Genomic DNA, 14,612 nt, shown 5'->3' with positions numbered 1-14,612 from the left:
GTACCTGCTGCTGCCAGGCCACAGTAGAAAACAGGAAGGGGAACTGGCCTCTTAGTGTGCTTAAAGATCCAAAAGTTTAATCTGACTCTGCCTCCCTCTCGGCCCTGATCCTGTTGTATCTTTTCCATCTGATGCCTGAGCCTTTTTTTGTTTTGCTATTTTTTCTTGTTCCCTTTTCCCCCTCACTTTATGAAAAATGGCTTTCCCATCTGCATCTGTCAGGAGTCTGCCTGAGCTGGGTGTACGGCTCAGTGAATATACAAATGTGTGGTTGGGTCATGGTCCCCCTGACAGGCCAGAGATGAATTCCAGACGTGCAGGGAGAAGGGCTTCTGCTGCTTCTCATGGTTGTTTTTGTTATCCCAAGGAGGTGTGAGAATCACCTTTGGGAGCAGTGCTTCCTTCTGCTCCTGCTCTGCCTTACCAAGGATCAGTTCTCTCTCATCCATCATCAGATGAGTCCTCCTTGCACTCACATCTCAGCTGCTGATGGGAATGCTGGAGAAAGGGAAAACTTTTTAATCCTGCTTTTTACTACTATTCTTTTCCCTCTGCCTTTTGCATCCCACTTCTTAGATCCATGACAATGCATTTGGCAGGCTGGGGCTTGAGGACACTTGCTGGTCCAGGTACCTCTAAAGAGAGTCAAGGATGAGGTAGAGGGAAGGGCATTGTTTTGTAGAATCATAGAATATCCTGAGGTGGAATCCACAAGGATCATCAAGTCTAACTCCTGTCCCTGCACAGGACACCCCAACAATCCCACCATGTGTCTGAGAGCATTGTCCAAACACTCCTTGAGCTCTGGCAGGCTTGTGGCTATGACCACTGCCCTGGGAGCCTGTTCCAGTGCCCAGTCACCCTCTGGGTGAAGTACATTTTCCTAATACCCACCCTAAACCTCCCCTGGCACCGCTTCTTGCTGTTCCTTTGGGTCTTGTTGCTGGTCACCAGTTTGACCTAAGCCCCTTAAAGGGCTTAAAATGCAGCTTTGGAACTTTTCAGCAGTGGTGCACAACTCCACATAAGGTGCCCTGAAAGCACCCAGATGCTCCTGCACATTTCAGCCTCACTGTGTCCCCTCTCCCTGCTGCAGGTGACCAGCACCGTGGGGCTCTGCAAGGAGGAGTTCTTGTGTGTATGTAGTGTAACTGCAGGGTCACTCAGGTGCCCAGAGGGAGTTGACAGCCTGCCCTGACACCCACGGGTTTGCTGAGCTGCCCCTGCCTCTTGGCTTTCTGCAGGCTGGCATGTGAGCTGCTTCCCTCACCCCTATGTGCAGAGGAGCTTACAGCCAGGTGGGCTCAGAGGAGCAGGCAGGCAGAAAATGAAATGAGTCTGTCCATCCACGCTCTTGCCACAGTTACCTGGTCAAGGAGTGCAGGTTCCTGGGAGGGCAGACCCCCACTTTGGCAGGAAGAGAGAGCAGGCAGCTTGAGCTGAGCTCATTTTTCGCCAAGCAGATGGATGTTCAGTGGGGACCCACAAAAACCCTCTCGCTCCAGGCTGTAAGCCCACCAAACCAAAGTGTTGTGCTGACATGGAAAAAAGCATCGCTCCATTGATGCTCAGCCTGAATTGCTTCTTCCATTCGACTCAGGACACAGCAACAGCCTCCTCCTGCCACCAGCTCCCATGAGGAGCCAGCTGCACACCTGCAACCAGGCGAGGAGGGAGCAGGAGCTGTCGAGCCACGAGGAAGGCGACCGATGGCAGATTCTGCAGCATTTCCACCCCGCGGGGCTCTTGGCGAGCGAGCTCTCGTCTGCTTTGAAAGCTCTTAGTGCTCCTGCAGGTGAGAGCCAATTTGTCTGCTTTCCTGCCCAGGTGCCATCTGTTTGTAGGATTGCCTGTGCGGTGGATGAGCACGGCGGGGATGGCGAAGCAAGAAGGGCTGCTGGGGTGGGAGGGATGAGCCGAAAACTTTCCTTGGGTATCTTCAGCACTTCTGGCTGCCGTTGTTGCTTCTCCTCTGCGCCGCGGTGGGGAAATCACAGCCTGTCATTTGGTGTTCCTGGAGCGTGATGGGGCGCTGAGGCACCGCTAATAGCAAACCATCATTTTAATGCTAATTTCCTACCATTAGCTCAGGCTGGGGGAGGCTCAGCCTGGGTGGAGGGAAGCCATTAACAGATGGAGAAAGGAGGGATGTGTGGGGATTTGTTTTGCACCCTCAGAAGGGACTTCCAAAGGGCAGATGACTAACTACCACTGGGAAAATTGGTAGGAGGCACTGGGGTCAGTCTGTGGTGGATGCGTGGGAGGGAGGAAGAGCAATGCTTTGTTCCAAATCCTCTTCCTGTAGGGATTTCTTGAGTGCTTCAGACTTTGGCTTGAATTTGGTGTTGGCTGCTTGTGGCCAGCCCTCTGTGCCTTGTGACCCAGGGGATGCTCAGAGCGCTGGCAGGGCTGCAGCTGGTGGCATCGTTGTCCTTCCAACAAAGAAGACAAGCAGGGTTGGGTTTAGCTGCTGTCATCTTGGGAGGGACTCCTTAGTGCAGGAGCCTGGACATCTGTGCTGGGTGATGGGCTCAATGCAGGGAAATTTGAAGCTGTTCATGAGATACCCAAGAGCTAAAAAAAACCCCCTGCCCTTTTGCCATGAGAACAAGACCAGCTGTCCCAAGCTGGAGAGGTGGCAGGAGAAACCAGGGCTCGGTTTGGTGTCATGAAGGAAACTCAACCATTTCCCTGCCCTTTCCAGAGGTGGTAGTCCCCACATCCAACCTCTTGGTCAGTCTCTTCTGGCCATGCTTGCCAAGTGGAAGAGCCTGGGCTGGTGTGGGTGCCTGGAGTTCTGGGGAGTTTGAAAAAGGATGGCTGGCTGCAGGACTATAAGGCCTGCTTGGAACTGTTGGGCAGCAGTCAGAGAGGTTCCTCTACCATTTCTAGACCAGCATGAAAACGTTGGGACTAAAGGAATGCGAGCTCAGATGCCATGTCTGTCTGGAAAGAAACTGGTTGCCTACTAATGAGGGACAGCACTGTTTGAAGTCAAGGGCCCAGTGGTGTCTGTGGTGTGGCACCTCACCTGAAGACACACCAGCCTGTGCTGACCTAGACCACTGGCTTCATCATTTCATATGGAACTCTATGTGGATTTTAAAAAAACTTACTTAAGGACCATTTTAAAACTCGTTTGTCATCTGGCAGAGAAGCAGGGGAAGGACAAAAGTAGCCACAATAAAGCAGGAACTGGTTAAATGACACAGGGATTGAAAGCCAAGAAGGGACCATCCTGCCAGGAGGACAATAGCACAAGGCTACATTAGTAGAGCACCAGCTATCAGATCCATCTCGGTGTGGAGCATGACTCACTGTTTTTAAAGAAGCTATTTCCATCTGAGAAAATGGCTCCTGTATTTTATAAAGGCTTTTCCCAGCTTTGGTTGAGGAGAGGAAAGAAAAAGTGAAGGGCTACTTTTTCCTAGTTGAGGAGGATCAAACTTCCCTTCAAGTAGCTGAGCAAGGAAATCAGCTCCTCACGTGTTCCCAAGAATAATACAATCCAGTAGTTTTGGGGGGAGGAAAGAAGTAAGAACGAAATGGCATTGCTGTTCCCAGTTCAGCACTCTGAATAATGAGCCTGCAAGTTGGAGGGAGAGCTCCCTCCCGAGAGAGGCGCCTGCCTACAAGAGATGGACACAACAAGTGTCTCACGTGGGTCGGTGTCTGAAGCGATGTCTCTCTAATTTTCTACATCACTGAGAGCACAGCACGGCACCATCAGTCATTGTCAACCTCCCCTCAGAAAGCCACCTCCTACCTGGCTGTGCTGTGGTGTCCCCCGGGCTCCTGCCCGTGCTGGGGACCGCAGGTGTCCCGGGCAGCAGCACTGCAGGCGCTGTCCCCTCCAGGGCGTTCTCATTCGTTGTGTTACAGTCTGCTTGGGCTTCTGCCTGTCTTCTTCCTCCACCCCTGGCACCTGCTCCTTGCCAGCACTTCATTTCCAGATGAATCTTCCCCTCCTGGAGCCAGAAAAGGCCAAATGCTCCCTTTATCCCCACTGAGGAGAAGGTGTGGGGCTGCCTCACCTGGGATAAACTCACTGTGTGCTGCCTGGGGAGGCCTGAGGGTGGGCTTGGTGCTCGTACTGCTCATCTGAGGATGGGGAGGTTGGCCTTTGCAGTTCCCATGGAGCCATCAGGGCATGCTCAGGACTGGCTTCTTTGCCCCAGCTCTGGGCATGGAGCAGCTTTCATGCTGTGCTTGTGGTGCAGTGCAGCAGCTCTTGGTCCCTCATCTCTCTTTTTGTGAAGCCCCCTGCTCCTTCCTGGCCTGGCTGTGTTTGTCCCAGGCCCAGGGGCACTGCTTTGGCAGGAGCAGTGGTGGTGGGTCTTCTGGCCAAGCACACTCCTAAGCTGGCCAGAGGGCTGGTGGGACACAGATCTGTGGCTGTTTCTTCTACTGCAGCACAGACATAGCTGGTGGGTTTGCTGCCTCTTGCTTCTTCACCTCTGTCATGTGCTAAACTGGGTGCTCTTCAGTTGTGGTGGCTCTTGGACATACCAAAACCTGGCTGACTTGTTCCTGGTATCATGATACAGAAGTTGTTTGCAGCCCCATATCTGACTCTGTGGGCTCAAGCTCCAGCTAGAAAACCAAGGACTGAGCTGCTTTCTTGAGCACAGCCTTAGAGAGAAACATCTTCAGAAGAAACCCTTGCAATTGCCACCTCCCTCTCAGGCTCTTCACTGGTTTCTGAGAGCTGCTGAGCCTCCTTGACCTCTCTCTCAGGCATGGTTCCCTGCGTGTATCAGCCCTGCTCCGGTGTTGTGGAGCTGTTGCTGGCATCTGTAATAGCTGTGTTGTTTACTTCCCAAGTGCCTGCCCTTTCTGTAATGAGCTGTAATTCATCCTGCTTCATACAGGGCTCCAGGATACCTGGAGCAAGGAGGGTGTGCCATTAAACCACCTCCTAGACTGCTGTCTGGACCTGGGATTGCTGATCTCCTGGAGATGTAAAACAGGGAGGACAAGGGGGACCAGATGGAAATGGGGAATAATTACCTTGCAGGGTGAAGGGGGCTGGCTGGGTTGGGAACTGCTGGGAGCTGACACGCAGGTGCAGATGGATGGTTATGGCAGGCAGGGTGGAGGGATGAAAGATGCCTTTTTAAAGCATCTGCCTCCCTCTCTTCCTCTGCTTTATAACCTGTTTTTATAGAGACTGCATGTGGAACACATTTTTTTTATTAGCAGCTTGGGAGTGGAGAGTAATAAAGATTAATTTTTTAAAATAATTCTTTGCATTATCTTTTAATTTCCTGTGGCAGGGTTTGACTTTTAAATCTGCAAATGGACTTAACTGCTAATGTGCTCATCAGTCCAGAAGTGGCAGCCAAAGGAGCTGTGGGATTCGGTGAAGATGGGAGAGGCCCCAGAGTTGAGCCTGGAGTCCCAGGAAAAGCTGTTCCACAGCCTTCCCTGGCCAATAGGACCCATTCAGGTCCACAGCTCTATCTCCATCCCAGCAAACTTGGAGAGATCTAATCCATGCTGCAGCTCATGGTGCCCATTTTGTTTCCTTCCACTGATGGCAATGATGAAGCTCCCATGAGGAGGAAAGGGGGAAGCCTGATGTCCCTGCTGAGCTGCTGTGGGTGACAGGTCCTTGGTGGCCTCCCCCCAGGATGGTGTGTCCTGCTGGGAGCTGTGCTGAGCTGTGTGGGATGGTGGGCATGGGGCTGTCCAGGCCAGCTGGACTCCAGGGAAAAGTGGTTACAGCACTGGGGAGTGGGGAAGTGTCAGGAAGGGGATGAAGTGTCAGAGAGAAGTGACAACACTGGGAATCTGACAGGAAAGGCTCTCCCTGCCCCACTGACCCACACCATCCATCCCAGCCTCCAGGAGCACTGATGCCCTGCTGGGCTTTAACCTGCCTGGCAGACTGGCTTGCACTGGAGCTGGAGAGTCTTCCCTGGCTTGGATGAGCTCTCACATGCCCTGTAAGTGTACCAAGGGGGCACTGAGGTGGGGAGAGGTGATGCCTTGCATGCAGATACCCCAGCCCCACCTTTCTGTGACCACTGAGCACCTCAGAGCTTGTTCTTCATCACGGAGCCCTTTGGTTGAGTTTGCTCTGACTTTCTGATCTCCCTGTGGGCAGCAAGGTGAAGGCAGAGAGCAGCTTTAAGGAGAAGCAGCCAGTGTGGGCAGGAGCACTCTGGCTCACACAGGTATGAAAGCAGCTGTAGCTCAAGTGCCTGGTGTGGGCTTTGGGAAGGCAGAAGGGGAGGCCCAGTGAAGGGGGGGAGCACAGCTGGAATGTTGATTGAGCCCCGAAAAGGCTTTTAACTGGATCATATTGCTCCTGTGTTGGAAGCAGGACCAGGATGAGGGGTTTTGGAGATGCCTGGTGCTGGGGAAGAGCCAAGGGGAGCACTGTGACCCAGACTGCTCCCTCTGCCAGATGCCATCTGGAGCGGGCTCTGTGCCTGCCTGGGTGTCTGTGTGCCCTGGCAGCCCTGATGGCCAGCTCTGCTGACCCAGGGGCTGTGCTCCCCCTCCTCCCAGTGCTTCTCTGCACACCTGGAAGAGTGATGCAGGGTAGCTGCAGACTCAGCCTGGCCTCACTGCTGCTCCCACAGCTCCCCTGGCTCCTGGGAAGAGGAGAAACCCACCTCAGACCATCCTGAGGTGGGTCACCCCTTGCCAGGTCACCTGTGTTTGTTGGCATTTTGCTGGGCAGAGCTGTCCCAGATGAAGTCTGGCTTTGTGGGCACCCTGCAGGGGATGTGGAAGGTCTGCCTTTGGATGTGTGCGACTGCCTGGCACCAGGAATCCTGCCTGCAGCAATCAGTGTGGTCTGGGTTCCAGTTTTGTACTTTGGCAGCAGGCTGAGCTCTCGTCCTGCTGGCCAGGCTTCATCCAGCTGGATCCTCTGCTGTCCAAGGGAATGCCAAAAAGCTTTGGTGCCTGTGGCTGCTGCATGTTTTGGGTGGGAGAACTCATCCCTCAGCCTTTTGTTTAAATTCTTCATTTATTCAAAGCTTGGACAAAAAAGGGACCCTGCCCTCTGCCAGCAGAAGATGACAGGAGTGCTCCTGATCTCAGGAGGGAAACTGAGGCTCAGAGAGCCTGTACCATTGGCACCTCAGTCACACACACATCCACCCCTCTGTGTACATCTGCCAAGCCCTACGGCCCAACATACTCTGAAGAACCACAACTTTGAGTTGTGTTTTTCAGCCAGAAGAAGCATAATTTATTAAATTTTCCAGGTGTCAGGAAAGCTGGGAAGACAGCAGAAGCCTCTCCTGTTGTGGTGGGTTCTTCTTTTTTTTACCTTGTGAATTCATAGAGAGAAAAATGGAAATAAAAAGCAGCAGGGAGAGAGCTGTTAAAAAGCTTAAAGCTGTCACAAGGCATTGGTTAGTTTATGTGCAGTGAAGTATACAAACAAGTTTTCAGCTTGTTGGTTGGAGCCGAGGAGCAGGGGTTTTTTGTGTGATAAATATGTTTTATAGGTCTTTTATGGGATTTTTTAAAATGCCTGTCCCAATAAATTATTTACCAGGGTAATAAAAGATCAAGGAAATTGTTTCAACCATATCACTGAGCATCTAAATCCCAAACTTTTACTGAAGTGGAAGGACCCTCTGAATTCCTGTGTCCTTATGAAAGATGGTCCAGGGGTGCTGTTTGGCTGTGGTGTCCTTCTGGAGGCCAGGTCCCCAGCCACCCTGACACTCTGTGTCTATCCAGGAGGTCCCACAGGCTCGACACTGCTTTTCCACCCCCTCAGCATCTACTCCTGGGGATGGATAGCATTTCCTTCCACCACTGGCTGCAAATCTCTTGATAGTCTCTTACTTTTTATTTAGGTTTCCAAGAGATCTCAGAAGCTTAATGGTCCTTGCTGAGATGAAGTGGGAGTTAGAAATCACTTAGAAAGCAGAGGGAGCTTAAAGAACATCTGCAACCCCTGTGGGATGGGCTGGGAGGGCAGCCAGGCCATCCTGCAGGTAGCAGGGACCTTTTTCCATCCCAGATGTCCTGCTTTGCTCCTCCTTGCTTGGCAGCAACCTCTGCACGCAGGAAGGGCCAGGTTCTGCTGGCTTGGTCCCCATGGCAGACAAACCCAAAATAGCCTCAGTGCAGGAGAAATAAAAATTGATGGTGTTTCAGCCACAAAGTCTACAAATGCCTCTTTTTTGGCATTAAAGTAGGCTTTAAGATATCCAGTTGCTCTCCCTCTCTCCTCCTCCCCAGAGGAAGGAGGGGGCTGGGTGTCCTAGCAAAGGTTCCCCTTCAGAACAGGGCAAATCCTTTGGCTGAGTCCCAGACTTTCTATGGTAAGTGGGATTAGGTGTAACCCCAGTAGGGTTTAAATGACATCCAGTTGTTAATGCATTGGCATTTGTGAGGGCTCTGGCCAGGAAAGGTGCAGCCCTGTGTGATAAGCTGGCCGTAAATAAATTTAGATGGGATTTTAAAAGTAATTTTTGATGCTTGAAAGATATCCTTCTGGAGTGGCCTTCAAAAGGGCTGGTGGGTGGGAAGAGACAGCCACTGCTTCAAGATAGTTCTCAATATTCATGGGAAGGATTATTCATTCAGAGCCTTTCCAGAGGGGAGAGTCCTTGGGTATCTGGTGTGCTGAGGCGAGACTGGATTGATCTTTGTTTGTGCTGTCTTTGCCATATGTTAATCCCTCACTTCAGGGTGTCTGAGTCCAGGGAGGAATTCTTGTCTCCTTTGGTGCCTAATTTGGCTCCTGGGTTTGGTGGTGGTCCTGTCTCTCTCTGAGGTGATGGAGAGTGGCCACAGCTGGAACCACATCTGGGGACAGGGAGCAATTTCCCTGGTCAGCCAGCAGGGAACACAGGGCATTGTTTGTCTTCCTTCTGGTGCCTGGAGGCTTCACAGATCTCACAGTGTTCTGAAATAATTCCTCTGAAATAATTCCTCTGCTGTTACAGGGCCCTAGGAAATTCACAGAGCTGTTTATCTTCCTAGATTGCTTCCCCATGCCACACTACAGTGGTGGCTTTTGGACTTCCCATGGGCTTGTCTGGCAGCCTGGGGCATGGCCACATGTCCAGGTCTAACAGATGTGCTGGGATGGAAATCCTGGGTGGCTGCTAGATATCCTGATCTGCCCTTCTGTGCTGTCCTAAGCCTGGGGTGAGGACAGGCAGTGAAAAGGGGCTCATTCCTCTCTGTGGGAATTGGGCTCCAGGATTTTGGCCTGTAGCATCTATTCCCTGGGCTGTAGCTGCCAAGTTTTGGGGTGTGTTGCCTGTGCCCCAGAGTGTGCAGTGCTGGTGCCCACTTCTGTGAGCAGGCTAAGCTGGGCTGAGGGCTCCAAGCCCAGGAACCATTAAGGCTTTAGCCTGGGAAAAGTTTAAGCCAGCTCTGTGTCCTGTAGTGTTTGCTGGGGTCAAGGCCCTGTGGTTTGGCTTTAGGCTGGCAGCTGGGGACCAGGTTTTGGAGCAGGCTTTTTATCACAGGGAGCAGAAGCTGGAAAGCTGTCTGATGTTTGGCTTTAAAGAAGAAAAAAGGACACATCTCCCCACGTCCCTCTTATTAATTATAAACACATTCTGCTCGTTTGGGAACGGATGCCATAAATTTAAATGAGGATCAAGCAGGCATGGGGCAGATACAAGAGACCTGGATGATGTGTGTAGGCCAGGCTTAGCACCTCCTGCTCACTTCAGACTGTGCAGCATGACTCGCTGACTTCGGTGGCATTTCCTCCTGGCTCCCCTCCTCATGATGGGAATTGGACTGCACATAATTGAAAAGGATGGGGCGTCTGCCAGCAGCCCGTGAGCCACATTCCCCTTGGCAGCTCGAGCTTGCTGGCCGAGGACAGGGGAGACAGGCTGGGGCAGACACCTGCGTCAGGGGGAGGTGATCAGCATCGCAGGGATCCCAAATCCGTCTCCATCCGAAGCTCTCTGGATGTGGCTTCCCGTTGTGAAAGGATTGCCCGTGCCCGGAGGGGGGCTGATATCTCCAGCTGCTGGTGCGTGAGCAGTAATTTTCCCTCATTCGTGATCTCCCCTGCCATGGCACCGGGACGGACACGTGAGCTGCTGCTCCTCCGAGCAGCTTTCTGCACCAGGGACTTGAACTCGAGGAGCATCCTCTGATCCGTCCGGCCGCTGCTGACCCCGGGCTGTGCCCCACCGCGGCTCCCTGCCTGAGCATCAGCCAAGAGCAGCCGAGGGAGGCAGAAGGCTCCTGGGGTTTGCTGCTCCTCATGAACACGAGTTCATCACACACGGGGCCCTGCTGTAAGGCCAGCGATCAAGGTGCGAGGGCGTTGTAAATCCGCAGGAACAAAGCGGGGCAGGATCTGCATTTCAAAGCCCGTCGTTTCTGTAGCACTGGAGCTGACGTGTTCCTGCTGCCAAGGCAGAGACCAAGCTGTTTGAACTGCAGGGTCAGGCAGCCTGCAAGCACCAGCTCCATGCTCAGGGCACAGTTAAAGGAAAGGTTTCTGACCCCACACTAATTGCACGGTGAGGTGATGCCGACTGGGCACGTGGGCTGCAGCACAGGAAGGTGTCTTGGAACTCTGTTTTGCTTTCAAGTGTGAGCTGTGCCTCGCTTGGCTGCTAACGACAGAAGCATCCCTGCCACAGAGTCACAGAGTCACAGAACATCCTGAGTTGGAAGGGACCCATAAGGATCACTGAGTCCAACTCCTAGCCCTGCACAGGACAACCCAAGTGGAGGCTGGCCACACCAGCAATAGGAGATTCTCTTAGGGAGAGCCAGTTCCTGCCTCACAAGCCCTTGGTCCAGGCAGGAGAGACAGCTATGGGAGCAGGAAGTGAAATAAAATCCGGTGGCGATGAAATTTGTTTTGTTTTGTATTCCAGTTATAGCAAGGATTGAGTTGGGAATGACAGTCAGAGCCTGGCCATGATTGCTGGACACAGCCTTCTTCACCACAAATGGCTTTTTTAATTTTTTTTTTTTTTTAAGGCGGTTGTTTTTTGCTGTGAATTGGGTTTTTTCTGTTAGTATGTTCTGGAAGGGGAAATTCTAGAGAGTGGGTGGTTTTGGGCAGCACGGCACTATTTTAGTTTCTCTGTGCTGGCCAACTCAGTGGGAGATGGAGCATCTCCTCCACAGCACTGCTGGCTGCTGTCATGCTCCCAGGGCAGCTGCTTCCCTAGGGGAAGAGGGAGCACCAGCACATCCCAATTTCTGAGTGATTCCAGCCTGCCCTGCCTGGCTTGTGGCTGTGACAGGCTTGGACCATCAAAGTCTCCAAAGGTGATGGATGAGCAGACCTCCACATTCCTTGGTGGCCCTGCTGCTGTCCAGACCCTCCAAGCCCACACTGGGAGCAGGATCCTGATGCTTGGCTTGTGTGCCTCAGAGGTGCTGGAGTAAGGAGCAGTCAGAGGAAGAGATACTTCTTATAGGAGCAAAGTAGTGGCTGAACACAGCAAGTAAGGCAGTTCAGTGTGTTCTCCCATCACCAAACTGAGCAGGGAACGAGATGGTTTATGAATAAAACTGTTCTGGGTGTGTCCAGGTCAGGCACCTGTCTGGGTCACCACTGTGCACTTACTTACAGCTCAGAGGGTGCCATCAGGGAAAAAAATAAAAACCAAAAAAATCCCAAACAAACAAACAAAAAACCCCACCAACGAAAAGGAAGAACAAAAGTGCCATGTGTGCCACTCCAGCCCCCTCAGTCCACTTGGGCTGTGGGCCAGAAAAGCACTTAGGCTTCTGCAAATGCTTCTCCAGGCAGCAGCATGCAGTGTCCCTGCCTGGGGCAGGGCAGCAGGGCCTGGCCTTGGGGTTTGGGAGCCAGGGAGCCCCTGCCTCTCAGCACCCTCAGGAGATGCTCAGCAAGGTAACTCCTCCTGGCCCTTCCTGATCCAGCTGTGGCTGAGCCTGGCCTGGGAAGTTAGTGCATTTCTATTTTACTTTACATGCACTTGTGAGGAGTGGAAATGAGGACTCGCTCCATCCTACTGGGATGGCTGGGGGCCTGCAGGGTATCAGGCAGGACATCTTTTCTCAGACAAACAGGTGCTTTGGGGTCTCTGGGATGTTGAAGCAAAGTCCTTTGGTCACAAGTCTGGCCTTAGGCCAATCTCACTTTCAAGGCTGCACCTGGAGAGTTTTGCTTCATAATGACTTCAAGTGCAGCTGCCAACACTGGTGTGTCTGTGGGACTTGCACAAGGTTTTCCTGGGAGCAGCAGATCCCTTTCTTGAGGTTCCTCTCCAGAAACCCCCATGTCAGCAGGAGGGTGGGATGGGCTTCTCCTGTGGCTCACTGAAATCATCCAGAGAACAGAAGGATGACAAGTAGCCCTACAGCTGAGAGCAGAGCAAGGCTGCCACCATGGTAACAAGTGACAAAGGACAAAAGGAGATGTCTTCAGGTTGCTCTAGGGAAGGTTTAGATTGGATATTGGAAAAGAATTTTTTCACTGAAAGAATGGTTGAGCGTTGGAGCAGCAATGTGGTGAGTCATCATTCTTGGAAGTGTTCAAAGAACGGGTGGACGGGCACTTGGTGGGTTTGGTAGTGTTTAAAGGTCATTCCCAACAGTAACAATTCCTTGATTCTCTGGTTGCCAGGCTGCCCTGCTCTGCTGTGACAGGGCACGGGGCTGAGGACCACTGTGGAGACTTGTGGATGCCCCCTGTGCCAGGTGCCAGCGTGCAGGGCACCATTCCACCAGCAATGGCTTGTGCATTCGCTGTTCTACAAACCTTGGCCAGGTCGTTAACGGAGGAAGGAAATAAAAAAGCAAGGGCTCCAAATGGATCCCAGAGGGATTCCCTGTAGCAATTAGCTTTATACTTGAAAACATATTTCCAGTCTTTACTGCCTGCTCTCTGTATTTGAAATAATTTTCTACCCAATAAACCTTAGTAGCCCCCAAACATAATTTTAGCGGTGCATTAATTAACAACAAGGTGACCTGGTGGTTCAAAGCTGAGCAAAACCTGATGCATCTCAAGGCAGTAAAGCAGCATTTCCTAGGGGAAATGTGGAGGCAGGAGCTTTATATGGCATATTACCTAAGGCCTGGCTGGCCCCAGGGCAGTCTGGGCTCTCAGGTGCTGACAGGCATCTTCTGCTTTGGATAGCCATTCTGGAATCTGAGACATGGCACTCCCTCCCTAATTCACACTGGAGGGAAGCACAGGACTTGAGGTGCCTGGCTGCTTCTGGGGGTCCAAGCCATTGAGTCAGAGCTGGTGAAGGCTCCTGGGCTGGAGAAGGCACCAGGTGGAGAGGGCATGTGGATTCACCGCTCCTGTGAGCCCAACTAAGCCAGTCCCAGGTGCCTCTGGGACCTGTTCCCATCCAGAGAGTGGGCAAAGATGAGGGAGCACCTTCAGGGAGGCTGGATCTGCAGATCTGGAGCCTGCTGTGGACTGGTGGAGAACAGTGCAATGCCTTCAGCAGGTTTCAGCTGTCTGCTGGGAGATGACAGTGTCTGGCCATGGCCAAGAGGATGGGGACCCTGCTGGCTGCTCCACCATCGTGGAGGCAACCAGAGCAAGGGTCCAGTGCCACCCAGGCTCTGAGCATGTAATCTCCTACTTACCAGGAGATGGGAGGGAGCATTACAGGCTGCTGCCAGGATCGGGGTTTGCAGCTATCACGGGCTCATCCTGCTTTATCTGTTGCATGTTAAATATCCCGTGTAAAGCTACACAAAGCTGCAAAGCTACCGTAATCCTTCCTAAAGCCAGCCTGCCCTTCCCTGCAAGTATTACATTAGATGTGCTTATTAAACTCACTCAGCTGAAGTTTTACTTCCAGCCGGTGGTGATAGTCTTGAAATGCCATTAAGGTGATAATTATACCACGTTGTACTTTATCCAGAGTGTGGGTGGTAATTGTTCACACCTGCTGCCAGCTATTGAAGCAGTGGTAGATGCAAGGGAAGGTTGTGGCATAGTGGGTGGTGAGATTCCAGCTGGATAATGTGAGGGTGCCAGGCTGGTCAGAGACCCTCCAGGCCACATGGGATTCAATGCCAATGTCTTGGGGTGACTGAGACAGGCACTCTCTGGGCTTGGATGATGGGTGGGAGGTTCCCTGTCCTGCCCTTGCACATCAGGGCTGTCCCCATGCCTTGGAGATTGAAATGGTGCCGTTTAATACCTTCAAAAACTGCCTCAAATTCTGCTGGAAAACAGAGTGATGAACTTCATGATCAGAGGAGGAGAAATGGAAGGGAAGTCTTTGACATGAGGCCGTTGTGGCTCCTTCTTACTATCCATGGTGTTGTTGGGTCCCTTTGCTTTGACCAGTCTGTGAGAAGCGGCTTGTTAGAGGTAAGAGAGCCACAGATGTCACTTTGCTCCTAGCTTCTCCACTCAAATGGAAAGTTGGATTACCTTCAGTTATTTCTATGAATCTATATACGTGTATGAAGGATTGCCTTCAGTCATTTCTATGAATCAGATATGTATATCTGATTTCTATGTATATCTGTATATGAATTCTATGTAATGAGTTCTTACATGGAACTCCTTCCCACCAATTCCACATAAATATTTGGGGGACAGGAATCGTAGTTTGAAATTTAGCAAACGTGCAGTAGGTGGTTATTTTGTGATTGAAGTGAGCTCTGTTTATCCTGCAGTCAGCTGTAATCCCGCTGCC

Source organism: Pyrgilauda ruficollis, unplaced genomic scaffold (assembly GCF_017590135.1).
Source record: "Pyrgilauda ruficollis isolate IOZ18807 unplaced genomic scaffold, ASM1759013v1 scaffold47, whole genome shotgun sequence".
In the NCBI taxonomy this organism is placed as follows: Eukaryota; Metazoa; Chordata; class Aves; order Passeriformes; family Passeridae; genus Pyrgilauda; species Pyrgilauda ruficollis.
Note: the sequence above shows the minus strand (reverse complement) of the source record.